The sequence below is a fragment of the Drosophila obscura genome, unplaced genomic scaffold, assembly GCF_018151105.1.
Source record: "Drosophila obscura isolate BZ-5 IFL unplaced genomic scaffold, ASM1815110v1 contig_1, whole genome shotgun sequence".
In the NCBI taxonomy this organism is placed as follows: Eukaryota; Metazoa; Arthropoda; class Insecta; order Diptera; family Drosophilidae; genus Drosophila; species Drosophila obscura.
The window spans coordinates 10,529,645-10,544,122 of record NW_024542679.1 but is presented as its reverse complement, the minus strand read 5'-3'; positions in this window follow the sequence as shown (position 1 = coordinate 10,544,122).

The window sequence follows — 14,478 nt, the reverse complement described above, 5'->3', positions numbered from 1 at the left end:
CAGACCCCAAAACCCGCATATATGTAACCCCCCCCCTGCAACCAAGCACCTTGGCAAGGGCTAATCGAAAGCGTTTTTACTTTCATTTCCGTTTCCATTTCGGTTGACATTAGTTGCAGGTAACCTTCGTCTCTCTCTCTCTGCCACTTGAACCAATTATGTCTGCTCTGAGCATGGGGCATGTGGCATGGGGCATGGGGTTTGGGTTTGGCTAACGATCCAATTAGGACGCTGATGGTAGTTCCCTGCGGGAGCTGGGGGCCCTGTTAATAATGAGATGGTTAGCCAGGGGCAATAGTGGGCAGTGCTCCTTTATTCTGCCGAACTAACAATAAGGAAATGAACTGATCATGTTGGAAGTATACTGCCACACTGGCAGGATATATAAATTAAATATGGGAAAGCGCAAACTTACCTCTAGAGACCTTCCTTCTCCGTTGAACCAGTTGCCAGTTGTCTTGTTTCTGCAACACAAAAAAAAAAAGAAACAAAATGCGAACGTTAACCAAATGATATTTACACTGCACTTATAGGGGGAAATCTGCAAGGGAATCTGCAGACGCGAATGGCTGAGATAACTGCCAGGTACATGCATTATGGGAATTGCTGGCTGTCTGGCTGGCAGACAGTCCCACGAGTCCTACGAGCACTACTACTACGGCTCCTCACTCGTATTCCCCGGCGCATGCATCGTCCTCGCCTGGCCCCGAATTCAAGTGCAAGCTGTGGCAATGTTGTCGGTAAACAATTGCTGGGCTAAATGAAGATTGACGAGGAACATGCACCGCATCGCCTCGCACCCCCCCTGCAATTCGGATTCCGTTTCAGATTCTGTTTCTGTTTCTGGTTCTGGGTTCAGGCTGCAGCGCCATCCCGAAGACGTTTTAATGTAATCCCATAAGATAGGAGGCAAGGTGCAAGGACTGCCGCCCACCCACCTACACGGGACAAATTACATTGCCATTTCCACGTTTCACTCATCCGTGCTGGCCGCCCCCGCCTCTCCTGCTCCCTTGCTCCCCTTGCTCCCAGCTGCTGCTCAGCGCGCTTAAGTGCTCGAAAGCGCATAGTTCGCCGGCACTGTGCCGCGTTGCCGCCGGGGCGCATACGAGCAGGAGTAAGTGTAATCAACATGCAAGCCGAACAATGCCCCTGCCCCTTCCCTGCCCCTGCCCTGCCCTGCCAGTACCCAGCACCATTACCAGAGGCATGCCTCACGTATCCCTGGCTGGACGGGCGCCTGGCCTGGAGTGGCGTTCAAAACGAATTTGCCACAGCACTTGAGCGCTCAACAATCCGTCGTGGAGGACAGGGACAACCATGAGCATGAGCATGAGGAGCATGAGGACCATGAGAAGGACCAGGACCAGGACCAGGAGCAGGAGCAGGAGCGAGCATGGCCATGTATGAGGTAGCAGCGCTGCAGCGATAATAATGACGGCGAAAACAATTGCAACAACGGTAAACAAGAATTCGCTCGACACGCTCGACACTTGAGGCACGGTACGAGGACGACGCCTGTCCTGGCCGGGATCTGCAATTCCGTGGCACCAGTGGCACCAGTGGCACGGCACGCAATCACGCGCATTCGCGCGACTGTGGGCTGTGTGGCTGTGCTGTGTCTGCGGCTGGCTAGGGGGTGGCTCCGGGTGGCAGTGGCCTCTGCTCGGAGATTGTTGTTGTGTAATAAGCATTAATGGGGTGCTCCCCGGGATTGCCGTTACCGTTACCGTTACCTATTCAGCCCGAACGTTGTTTTTGTTTATCTGTCAACATGCAACGACGTCAACGTCGTCGACGGCTGCTGCACAAACACATCTCGCATCGGATCATCCGTACACCGCGTACACTGGGACGAGGTGCAGAGGGTTTTGGGTCCTGCGAATATCTGGGCTGGAATTTTCTCAATGGCTGATACTAGTTTTTATTTAACATTCTCTTCGTCTCGATTTAGAGATTTAGAAATTCAGGATTCAGAATTCTGTGCCACTGTATGTCTTATATAGCTAGACCAATAGATCTAAAATCCTAATCTAAAATCGAAAATCCTTATCCTGAATACTAAAAATTAATACTATAAACTCAAATTCCTGTAGATCCAGCAATCCCTATCCATATTATCCGTAGATTGAACTGTTAGCCCTACCCTGATCCGTTTCTAATTTCTATAATCATTCCATCATCATTATTCGCACAATCAAATATGTATGCCTGGCACCACTGTGCCATCGTCATCGTCGTCATCCTCCGCCGCATAGTCGCAGTCATCCCATCCCCCGTACCCATCAATGTGCCACGATGAAGATGATGATGATGATGACGATGATGCCAGCTTGGCAGCGACAGAAAGCGAGGGATAGAGAGCGAGGGATAGGGATAGAGAGAGAGAGAAGCGCGTGTGAGAAATCATCTTTTTAATTTTCACAATCAAATGTTTCTGTTATTATTTTTTCCACTCGACTACCACATTTTCCGAGCTGAGCTGAGCCGAGCCGGGACGAGACGAGACGAGCTGGAGGCTACAGAGCGGAGCAGCTGTCCGAAATTGAAACGGGGTGGCACGGGTGTCGAGTGGCAGCGGCATAGATGAGAGACGGCATACGGAAGAGGGTTTGTGGGAGCAGGAGGGAGGTCTCTGTCTCTGCCACTCAGAGACTCGAGTTTTGTTTTGTGGTTTATTACACGCAAATAAATTACATTTATGTTTGTTTCCATTTCCATGCAGTCACCACACACTAAGGATGGCACTTCCAACCGATACTCAGACATTTGAGACTAGCGAATAATGCGATAGTTGCGATGAATCAAAGGAAAAACCCACTCTGCATCAGTATAACTTTTTGGGAAGATATTTCCCAAGATTACGGAGTTGGATAAGCTAAATCTGGCATTCGAAAATCACTGATAGAGGCACATATATGTATATATATGTATATTGAACATTTAAAAGATTTTCCACTTTTCATTTTCGTGCCTCGTCCGCTTCAGTGACCATCTCTAAGCAGCAACCGATTTGGCAAACTGCTCGCACATTTGTTTCCATTTTGGACTGTAATTTTTCCAATGCAATTTTCCCATACACTTTTCACGTTTCCCACTCCCTCCACCAATCCATAGAGCGCTCTAATCACCTCCCCTCCCCCTCAGGCATTGTAGAGCGCGCGGCGCTTGTCCGTTTCCCCCCATCCCGATGGCAACCAATTGTTTGCTGCTCTTTATTAATTTGATCATTTCATGATTGCCTTTTGTTGCTGTTTCTTTTGTTGTAATTAACCTTTTGTCTCTCTCGCTGGTTTTCTCTGTTGTCTCTGTTTCTCTGTCTCTCTCTGTCTCTGGTTCGCTGTTCATTTTGGTTGCTTTTGGTCTATTTTTGTCCCATGGCTCTGGTCAAAAGGTCTAACACAGATCCCAGCTCCCACCCGTCCCGTCCCGTCCCATTGTCACCGTATTCTCATTGTGTTTAGTGACATCAACACAACACCATCTCCCCCCATACCCTTCCCCTTTCCCATTTCACGTTCCCTGTTGAACCTTAAGTTTTGACCATTCCCCTCCTCCTCCTCCACCCCTGCTGATGCTGCTGCTGCTACTGGATGTTCGGAATTTGTTTGGACTTTCGGCTCTCCTCCTGCTGCTGCCCAGATGGACTCTGTTTTATATGGTAATTATGCACTTGACATTTGACGAGGGCGCTGCCAAGCCCCCGTCCTCCAACTGGACTTTCATTATCCACGTCCAACAAATTATTACATAACCCCATTTGGATCCTGCCCCCTAATTACTCATGGGGAGGCTCCTGTCTCGTGCCCAGCTTGGAGAAAGAGTTAATTGGCATTGAATCCGGGAAGCTTGTCTTTTCATTCTGTTGTTCACTTTTTGTTGCTTTTGTTTTAGTTTTGTGATTACTGTGACTTTATCTTCGACTGTGATCCGCACTCTCTGTGGTTCGCCTAATCTTACACTCTCTGTGGCTCGCCTAATCTTACACTCTCTTTGGCTCGCCTACTCCCACTCTTGCTGTCTCGACGCGTGCGAATATTTTCGGCATTTCGGTATTCTTTCCGATTTCGATGTCGAACTGCCAGAGTGCATGTGCATGTGCGACAGAGACAGAGAGACTAGAGCATCGAATTTGTTGGTCTTGTGTTTACTTAATCTTCAACTGTGAGCCGCTCTCTCCATAGCTTGCCCAAGCTTATTCTCTCTAAAGCTTGCCCAAGCTTACTCTCTCCATAGCTTGCCTAAGTTTACTCTCTTTCTGTGCATGTCTCAGCATGTGCATTGCATTTTGATGAGTGTACATGTGGGACAGGGACAGAGAGACTAGAGCATCGATGGCTTATCAGTTGTAACAATCTCACTTTCTGCAGCCAGCTCCAGCTCTCAAGCTTGGCTCTAGAGCTCTTTCAGTGAATACTCTAATATTGTCATGTATTATTAGGCAGATGTCCAAATATTTTAAATATTTTTGTGTGTTAATTTCATGTCTCTGAGCCTTTCACTTTGCGTAGTTCCTTAGCATAACCCCCATAATATTTTATACAAATAATTAAGTAAACTCTGTTCCTCAATGTGAGCAGCTCTTAAGTTCTTGTTTTCCTTCAAATCCCAGCAGGAAAATGACTGCCAAGTATCCTTACTCAAGTTCCTTGCGGAATAAACAAATAAACAGTGAAGACGGAACACAAATTAAGAAATTGACAACGGAAAATGTGACAGTTTAATCCCGTTCTGTTTTCCTCTCTTTGATTCTCCGCCCGATTACCATTTCGGTTGCTAGAAAATTCATTGGAAATAAATTCAAAAGCATGCGAAGTATTGAAATTGTCTGGTGAACAAATTTTTTCGCGAAGCTGCTCCAACTTAATTTATTTATTTATAAGCGCATTTATTCCTTGTTCAACGCATTATATTCGTATATAAATTTACATTAACATTTTTTCGCATCATTTCACAGTGGCGTAGGGCGGAGGGTTGGACATGGACTGAGACTGAGACGGAGACAGAGAGCAGAGAGCAGAGCGAAGGCATTAAAATCCCGGGGAAAAACCAAATGAAACTCATTAAAATTTTACGAACTTGAATGTTCGGAGCAGTTTTTCTCATTTTATGGGCGCCGTTACGTATTTTCCTTTTCTGCCACAGCACTTTGCCTAATTTTCGGGGCCGAGCGAGACCCGGCCTACGACAGAGACGTCAAGGACCAAAAAGACATTTCAAATTTTGATCACGTTACGTTTTTTAATTGTTCCCCTGCGGCGCGCTCATTAAAAACGCCCGACCCCGCCCACCACTCCACCAACATTCCCACACTGCCCCGCCCCCCATGGCCGTAATTGAGACCTCGAGAGTTCTGTTCTAGCTTTGCCCCCCCCGAAAAATATGCTCCCCATCCGCGCCCATCTTCTGCGTGGATTTCCTCATTTAAATTGAGCCGAAAATATTTTAAAGTTTTATTGACTTTCTCCTCATGAGGAGATTTTTACGACCGAATGCTTATCTTCCCAGCCCCCATCCCAGGCCCCCAGCCACCGAGCAACTCGGAAATTAGCTTGAAGCAATTTAAATGTTGTAAAAAAAAAAAATATAAATAACATGACGAAAGACAACACCCCCAGCCCAAGATCCAGCAAAATCCAACTGCCAGCCACCAGGGCCCAACACTCAACAGAAGCTTTATGGCATTTGGCCTCGGGTTATTTGCCGAATTAAACTCGAAGACGATTAAGCTGTTTGAGGGCCTGCTGTCTCAGGCTGTCTCAGGATCAGGCCTGGGTCCGGTACGGTACGGGCATCTAATTATCCTTATTCGAATGGCCTATTAACCGAGATGAGTCGAGTTTTAGCGCCCACATAAGCCCATTAGCCCTACACGACCCATAAAAGTTTTTTGTATCGTCACAAAAGATCTTACCCATTTGCCATATACATTTTGAAGATTGTCAGTCGCTGATTGCTGATTGCTGATACAAATCTGTCAGCTCCAACAAAGGAGAGCCACTCAACAGAGCACTGAGAAGTTGAGAGTATTCCAGGTATTCCAAGTGTAAGTGAAAGTATTTAACTTGTAGGTTGAAAAATGTATGGAAATAATTTAATTATTTTAAACTTCGCAATAAGATTGTGCGTAAATCTGCTTTAAGTTTCGCTCATCCGAACAGAGGCAGGCACTGGCCACCGCCGGCCTAATTCATAATCGATGGCGGCAGGCAGCATCTGCTCCATGCTCGCCCCAACTAGATATCTCATTAAAATCGCCTCCCCACCTGTACCCCATGCAGCGCACAGCTAATTAGCCATTTGCATATCAACTGGGCGGAGGCCACAGATGTCCGAGGCCATAACATCAAAGTTAAGTCTACGCCCGACGACAATTCGAAGCCCGAGAGTTATGCACTATGCACGTGACTGGGACTGTGGACTGTGACCACGTGGAGTGGCATGGAATGGCATGGATTGGCATGGAGTGGCATGGAGTGGAGTGGAGTGGAGTGGAGTGTCCTGGGACACGGACACGGAAGCGAATTATTAGATTTTCATTATACAAACAAAGCGTCCAACGCATTTAATTGCTTAATTTATTAATAAACAACTGGCTGGAGAGAGCGGCAGGAGAGGAGCTTAGTGGGCGGGATCTAGGGCAGCTGCTGGCAACGGGTAAGAGGACGGGGGGGGGCGGAGGGCAGGGAAAGCCGACTCAAATTAGTTTTTCATCACGAAAATTATGCCAGAGACGGAACGTCAACTTGGCACGCCCCAAAACGAGATTCCCGCCCCAAAACACGAATACAAAGCCAAAATATGTACAATAATGAGGAAACAAGCAGTGGCAGGGGCAGGGGCAGGGGCAAGGGGGGGCAAGTCCTTTGGGTAAATTAACACTCTTTGATTAGCCACCCCCCAACCCAACACTACACACCACACCCCCTCCCGTGCCTAGTACCGAAAAAAACAAAAACGCTCTTATTACGTATACGCCATGTTGGCAGTCAATCAATGGACACTTGAGCACCGCCTCGCCTTGCCCCCCACACTCAAGGAGTGCCTGCCATCAACCCGGATGCTGGCTTATGCCTCCTTCATTGTTGTTGCCCCATCTCCATCTCTGCAGCTCTCCAGCTCCACCCCCACCTCAGCCTGGTCCTGGTGCGGCTCTGTTGTCAGGCCCAGGCGGCAAAGTTACGCAATTTTTGCTTATTATTTTCATAATCAATATTCAATTTATACGAAACACTTGCCAGTCAACGTGGAAGCTGTTTTCCTCCTCATATTTCCTGCTGCTGCTGCTGCTTCTGCTGCTGCTGTCGAAATGAGCTTCAAAGGATGTGCTCGTACTTGCGGATGGATGGGTGGGGGGGCGGCACAGTGTGGCAAGTTTCGAAGTTTAATAAATACACATAATTCTCCTTGATATTCGGACCAATTCCATTCGATCTTAGCTTTCAAATCGAGTCATTAGAATGCACTTTAAATGTGAATTTATGTTGTCAATTTCTTGCCACTTCAGTGCAGTTGGTGCTCCCCCTCCCGTCCCAGTGTGCCTAGGGCTTAGAGCAGTTTGCGTAAATTTCCCTGGAGGCAGGCGGCAGCAGGACAGGCTGAATGACTGGAGGACTGCCTGACTGACAGAGGCAGAGGCTGAATCGCAGGCGGCAGCATTCTGCATTGAACTTATAATTAAAGCATGGAAAACGTGGAAAATGTGGCAAATGTGAAAGCAAACAGCAGCACCGCACAGGACTGGGCGGAGTCAGTCAGCAGTCAAGAGTTGAGGGATGGTTCGGGGGTGTTCGTTGGGGTGGCGATCAAATTGAAAAAAGTTACTTTACATTCGATTGAAGTGGGAGCTACGCATAATCGGGCATTATATACCGAACAGCAGCCCGCATACCCCTCCCCCAACCCATTTGATTCCATGCCCTGGCAGAGGGGATCATTTAATTTGCAAGCAGCTCGAGGCATATTTGTTTTTGCACTGCTTGACGTGGCCTGTGCGTAATATTTTGCTCATTTACACTTGGCTGCAAGCTCGGGCCCGGTCCTGGGCCAGTAATTGACCAATATGTACCATGGACCATGGCAACAACAGCCCCCAGTGGAGTGCTTTCATCACTGGAGCTTATGAAACTTTTGATTGGCAGGGCCCAGCCAAATGAACGAATGAAATGCGAGTGCTCCAGAGTTAACTAGTTTCAGATACACAGGACACACAGACACACACAGCACACACAGATATAGAAACAGATACGGATGCGGATGCGGATACGGATACGGATGGGTATGGGAATACGGAGCGACATTCATTAGCATTAATAAACATTTTGTATGCTGCCCGCTGCCCCCACCCACTTCTGCTCTGGGGAAAACTACTCGCAATCCGAGATTATGGCAATCATTTCGCATCGCATCGAACTTTTTGCCAAGTGCTGCTCGAAATGAATGAAATTTTATTAACCAAGTTGATTAGAAATGCCCAAGAGACAGAGACAGAGAGAGAGAGAGAGAGAGAGAGAGAGAGAAGGAGAGAGAGAGAGCTGACAGTGCAGTAAAATTACTTTTTAAGAGAATCAACAATCCAACCAACCCGAACTGTCCAAGTATTAAATGATAAATGATTCATGAGGCTAGAGGCTGCCCTAGGCCATAAAATATTGTCAAAGAAAGAGCATTTAGTGCCGAATCTTGGACCAGGGAAATTAGTCCAGCTTCTCAAGCGCTTTCTGAGACAGCAAACACATTAAAATAACATCAAAATATCTTTGTGAAGTAAATCTAATCTAAACTGACTTTGTGCTGTTGCTCAAGTGAGAGTAGTTGTTCTCTCTCTCTGCCTATCTTCATGCCTTTGCTCTACCATCGTCTCAGAGGTTTCCTACATATTATTGCTGGCTCTGCCATAACTACGACTATGATAAGTGGCAGCCAGTCGATGGCAATGCATCTCAACTGTCAGTGCTGGCAGAGAGCAGGGAGTTGTGTAAATTACGTTCAGTGTTTCAGTGTTAATGAATGCTTAGCTCAGCCAACTTCTTTGGGACTTTACCTATACCTATACTCTACGCACAAAAATAATGGCATAAATCTCAGCGAGTTGCAGAGAGAGATGTGGGGCGGTGGCATCTTCTGCTTGTTTTTCAATAAATTTTGTTGGAAAAAAATGGCCCCAAAGCAAATTCAACACCCGAGCGCACAAGTGTAATTAATATTTCAGAGTCCCAACATTTATCAACGGAAAAAACTAACCAAAGATTTTTGGAAAGTTGCCTGCCTGCCTGCCTGCCCGAAGAACAATTAATGGCACACTCTAACTTTTTTGAGGCTCTTTCAAACACCCGAAGCCAAAACAATAAAAACCAACTCCAAGTCGAAGTCAAAGTCGGAGGTGGAGTTGGAGTTGGAAGTGGAGTGTGGCTTGGAGGCGTTGGCTGGTCGAGCTGCTCCGATAGACAATCGCGGCTCACCGCAAAACACGGTAGCAACTACACCCAGTCCAGTCCAGTTCTCCCCGCCCAACACCAACCCAGCAAAGATCAGAGTGCATCCATATGTAAAGAGCTGCACCAGATTGTGGATTGTGGAATGGGGGGAGGGCTGGGGGCTTGGGGCTTGTGGCCTCATCGAAGCCAGCTGTGATTAGTGCAGCAATCATAAATTGACCCAAAAGGGTGAGGCCCTCTCCTCTCGCCTCGCCTCTCGCCCGTGGTTGCCCCGATATTAAGTTCACTTTTCGAGTGATTTACGAGCAGAGCCGCCAGAGCTGCAGAGAGAGGTTACTGGGATGAGAGACGGAGAATGCCCTACACACGGCTCATTGGGGGGGTTTAGTTTCCCAAGTTGCCCACTAAAACTGGCCCAAAGATGTAATCTCTACCATCTGTAATGTTTTGTTTAAAGAAATAAAATTACCTGAGCTCAAAAAGGCAACTGAATTTTGGTTGGAAATTATTTATAAAATATAACTAATTTCCATTCAATTAAAAAACCAATCAAAAATGATTACAATGGCAGCAGCAGCAGCTTTGGGGGGTAATAATCGAGCAAAATGCATGAAAATTTAGATATTATTATAGGTATTTCCATATACATACATATGTCCCTGTGGCAAAACCTTCAATGTCGCTGGGTCAGAGAGCCGTGCCTCTCGAGTCCATCTTGTTGTTAGACACAAAACCCTTAAGAGTTGATAATTTGTTGGGCAATGCCTTTGGCCATGCCAACAAACTCAACCTGCAGTAAATAATCCGAACGGTGTGCGCGAGGGTTTCCTTTCCCTCGAACAGAACTCCACTCCATGCCCTCCCTGTGCCTCTCTCTCTATTTTCTACCTTCTACATCTCGCTGTATGCTTCTCCTCGTACCCTACGCCAGCCACAGCCCATCAATAAAACTCACGGGGCCCGCAATTATAGCTGGGACCGAGCCAAGCACCACAAAATAACCAATAACACATCAGTTTCATTTTAGTCAGTTGGTCATTTATCTGCCTCTGCCTCTGCCACAGAAGATTCGATGGTCGGTGGTCGGGCCTGGTGGGGGGGAGGTCTGAATTCTTGGTCTTTGCTTTGTCCATGGGTCCGGTGTGTCTGTCTCCTGTCTCCCGTCTCCCGTCTTCGTCTCTGCAGTCTCTCCTTCCTTTTGCGGTTCTCTCCGTTGGTTCGGTCTCGTGCGGTGCTTGCTGGACTGGGGGTACGGGTACTGGTACTGGTACTCGTATATCTTTAATGGCATATTCATCAGTCATTCGTGATAAAATCGGTGAGCGCACACACACACACACCACACAGCTACAAGTGTTCGTGTCTCTCTGTCTGAATCTTAGTCTGAGTCTGAGTCTCAGTCTGAGGCTGAGGCTGAGTCTGGGTCTGGGCTTTTGTCTGGGTTATATACTCGTTGTCGTATTCGTATTCGTCTTCACCTTCGACTGACAAGACGCAGAGTCATTTAGTTAAGTGGCAGTTGATTGGAACCAGTCGGAGTCATCATCAGCATCCACATCCACATCCACATCGAGCAAAGGCAAGCTGTGTCCCATTTAAATCTTTTGCTTTATGTTTATCTTCTATCTGCCTACGGATTTAGTTTTTAGCATAATAATTTCTGATCGAGCTGCTCTTACCTCCACTATACTTCCTATCGATGCTGTGGCTGTGGCTGTTGCTGTAGCTCTGCCTGTGCTTGTGCCTGTGCCTCTTGTTCGCCCCTAAATTGCTGTCATTAGGGTGTTACAGATATTACACTTTTATAGCCGACAGACACGCTTATCCACTCTAATCGTGTTTGGCTGTCCTGCTCTGCAGCGTATTGTCTATTGATTCGTGGCCACAATACCCGTCGCTGTCTTGGCTCTTTCTTTTGCTTCCAACTCCACAATCTCCTTCTCGTACCCCTTCTCCTTCTCGAACCCCTTCTCCACGCTCCTCTCTTAGCCACTTCTGGCCGGCTACTGTTTGTTAATGATGACTTTGGGTTGCTGCTGTTGTTGCAGCTATTGTTAAAATGCCTTGCAGCAATGTCTTCGTCATCGTCATCGTCATCGTAGCCGCACAGTGGCATGCATTAGTACGGGCACACAAATCCAGTTTTATTTCGGCTATAGATTGAATAAATTACCTGCAAATAAAAACAATTAAATTCAATATTAATATCGGCTTCGAACTCCTGAGGAATGGGGAAAGTCTTGCAACAGAAACTACAAAATACAAACAAAACTGAGCAAAAATGAAAATACATATATTTATATATTTATGCTGCTTTCCTCTAGCAATAAATAAGATCCACTGTGCACGGGCATTACCCTTCGTCATCGCCCATCATCCTCATCATCATCTTCGTCACCCGTCATCGAAATTTAACTCAAGAAAAAGCCAAAGCTGTGGAGCTGGAGCTGTGTAGCTGGAGATGGGGTTCTGGGGCTCTGTGGCTCTCCAGTCGCCAAGTCTTTAGCTCTTCAATCGATTTCGTGGCTACCGTTTTTTTTTTTTCCTTTCTAGTTCATCCAATTTTGAGTTTCGTTGCTCCCTGCCTGCTCCCTACCACTGCCACTGCCTCTGCTACTGCCACTGCTGCTGTTGTCTTCGCCTGGGGCTGCCCTCGGCCGTTGTTGCTGCTTGCTTGCTTCTAATAGGCTTCTACTGTTGCTCCGCTCCGCTCTGCCATGTTCTCTGCTGCTGTTGTGTTGTTGTTGTTTTTGTTTTTGTCGGGTCGTCTGACTTTCTGCCTGATTGATTTTGCAGCTTATGGATCTAGTTACGTACATTGGTTCTTAGTCGGTTCGCGCATTATCTACATTGTTGCTACTCTCTGCCGCAGCCGCAGCCGTTGCCGTAGCCGTAGCCCAAGTCGATGCCACAGCTCGTTGTCGTGGCGGCTGATTCCTTTAAATTACTTTAATTGATGGCCTGCAATTGCCCGGCTGCAGCAGCGGGGCTCCAGGCCCAGCTCAATGGTTTCTTTTCATTGCACTCTCCTCTGATCACAGTCTGTCGTGCATGAAATCGCTCGCCCCGCCAGCGGAGACCAGAGATCTGGCTGTGCTGTGCTCCACTTTCCAGCTACGATCTAACACACATTTTCCCATCTCCAATCTGCGACTTTTTCGGGTTCAAGCAGATTAAGTGATCTCGTCTACTTGATTCTGATTTTGATTCGGATTCTGATTCGGATTCTGATTTTGTTCTTTCGCTCTCCTCCACTTTCCCTCTCCCCTCCCTGCCTCGATTTTCAGCGCTTGAATTGACACGAGCAAAAAAAAAACAAAGAATTATCATCGGCTGGAACGAATCGAATCGGATCGATTCGTAACTCCAATTTGTGGGGCACAGCAATTTGAAAAGCTCGCGAGGCACGTTGCGACTGTCTGTCTCTTGGCTGTTCTGATTAAATTATTTCCAATATTTCACTATAAATTCTTTGGCATGAAATCCCTACGAAACACGAAACACATCCCCGACTGGTTTGATCTTTTATCTTAGCCCATCCGCATGGAGGGTAACCGTACACCCCTTGATCAACTATTGTTTTTCACCGAAAACATGTGTGTACTTCCTTCAAAGCACTTTTCCAGCTCATTAAATCGGAGACTGAAGTCATCGCAGGGACTGGCCTCCTCCTCCAGCCAGCCAGCAGCTGTCAATGGTGGATGGATGGGCCGAGCAGCCTCAATCCCAAACTCATCCATGGAACAGAGCCCCTGGCCTGGTCAATGTAGGCATATTGTGGTCGTAAATCAGGTACGGAGTAACGGAGAGCTTGTGGCCCCACTGACACCTTTTTGTCCACCGGCAAATGCGTCGACAAGTCGACAAGGCAGCGCAAAAGTTAATAACAAGAAGGGCCGGGGGGGCAGAGTAGGCAGAGCCAGGGCCAGGGCCACTTCTAATTTGTGCCAATGAAAGGGATAATAAAACTGGAAATGAAACTGGAATTGGAACTGGATGTAGTTGTGGAAGTGGAAGTCAAAGAGCAAGGAGTGAGGAGTGAGGAGCGAGCAGCGAGGAGCAGCAACTGTACCACAAGGCTCAGAGGACACAAAACGCCGAGCAAGGACAAAGGCAGAGGCAAAGGCAGAGGCAAAGGCAAAGGCATAGAAGCGGCAGGCAGTGCGCATATTGAGACCGGAAATAGTCGAACCAAGTGCCAGGCAACCGACTGACGCACTGACACACATTTCGCAAACAAAGGACAAAGGACACAGCGAAGCGCAGGGAACACATGACCGAACCAAACAACAACAACAACAACAACGATAAAAAAGGGCAGAAAAGCAGTCGGAAGGGGAAAAAAGGAAAGAGAATTGAGCAAAATACCAAAAAAAAAAAAAATGAAAAAAAAAAAAAAAAAGCTCGAGTAAAAATGCTTTTGTCCAGGCGGGCAGGAACAAAGCCTAACTAACCGCCTGTGGCGGAACAACCACCCTTAATGGCGGCAGGACATGCAGGACAAGCCCAAGACCAGGACCAAGGGACGCGCCTGGCAACAGGAACGAGGAACGAGGAACGGCTGCTGCAAACTCTCTCTCGCTCGCTCTGTCTCTCTGGCCAAGAAGAGATCACATTAATGTGAGGTCTTGAGACCAAGGATGCCCGTCAAAAGCTACCTGCCACATGCCCCATCCATGTCCCTCCGTCCCGCCGAAGCAAACCGGAATGCGACAGGCGATTGCATCATAAATTCTGTGATCCGTTGTCGCAGCCAGAAGTGAATCATCCCTCTGGGCCGCCCTTTTTGAATGCCAAGGAATGCCCAGAGGGGAATAAATAAGAATTAACTTATTCTTTAACTTTATTCAGTGAGCGGGTGCGAAAGGATTCGCCGCTAAAAGGATACTTAAGAGAGGACCGATGGGTTCTGGCCTTCCCAGTTGCCCTGGAAACTGCCAAGTTACACAGAAAATATATTCAGCGTAAAAACAATTGAAATATGATTTTTGGTACCCGTAGAAATACCCATGTAGGGGAGGGGGATATAGTTACAAATGGG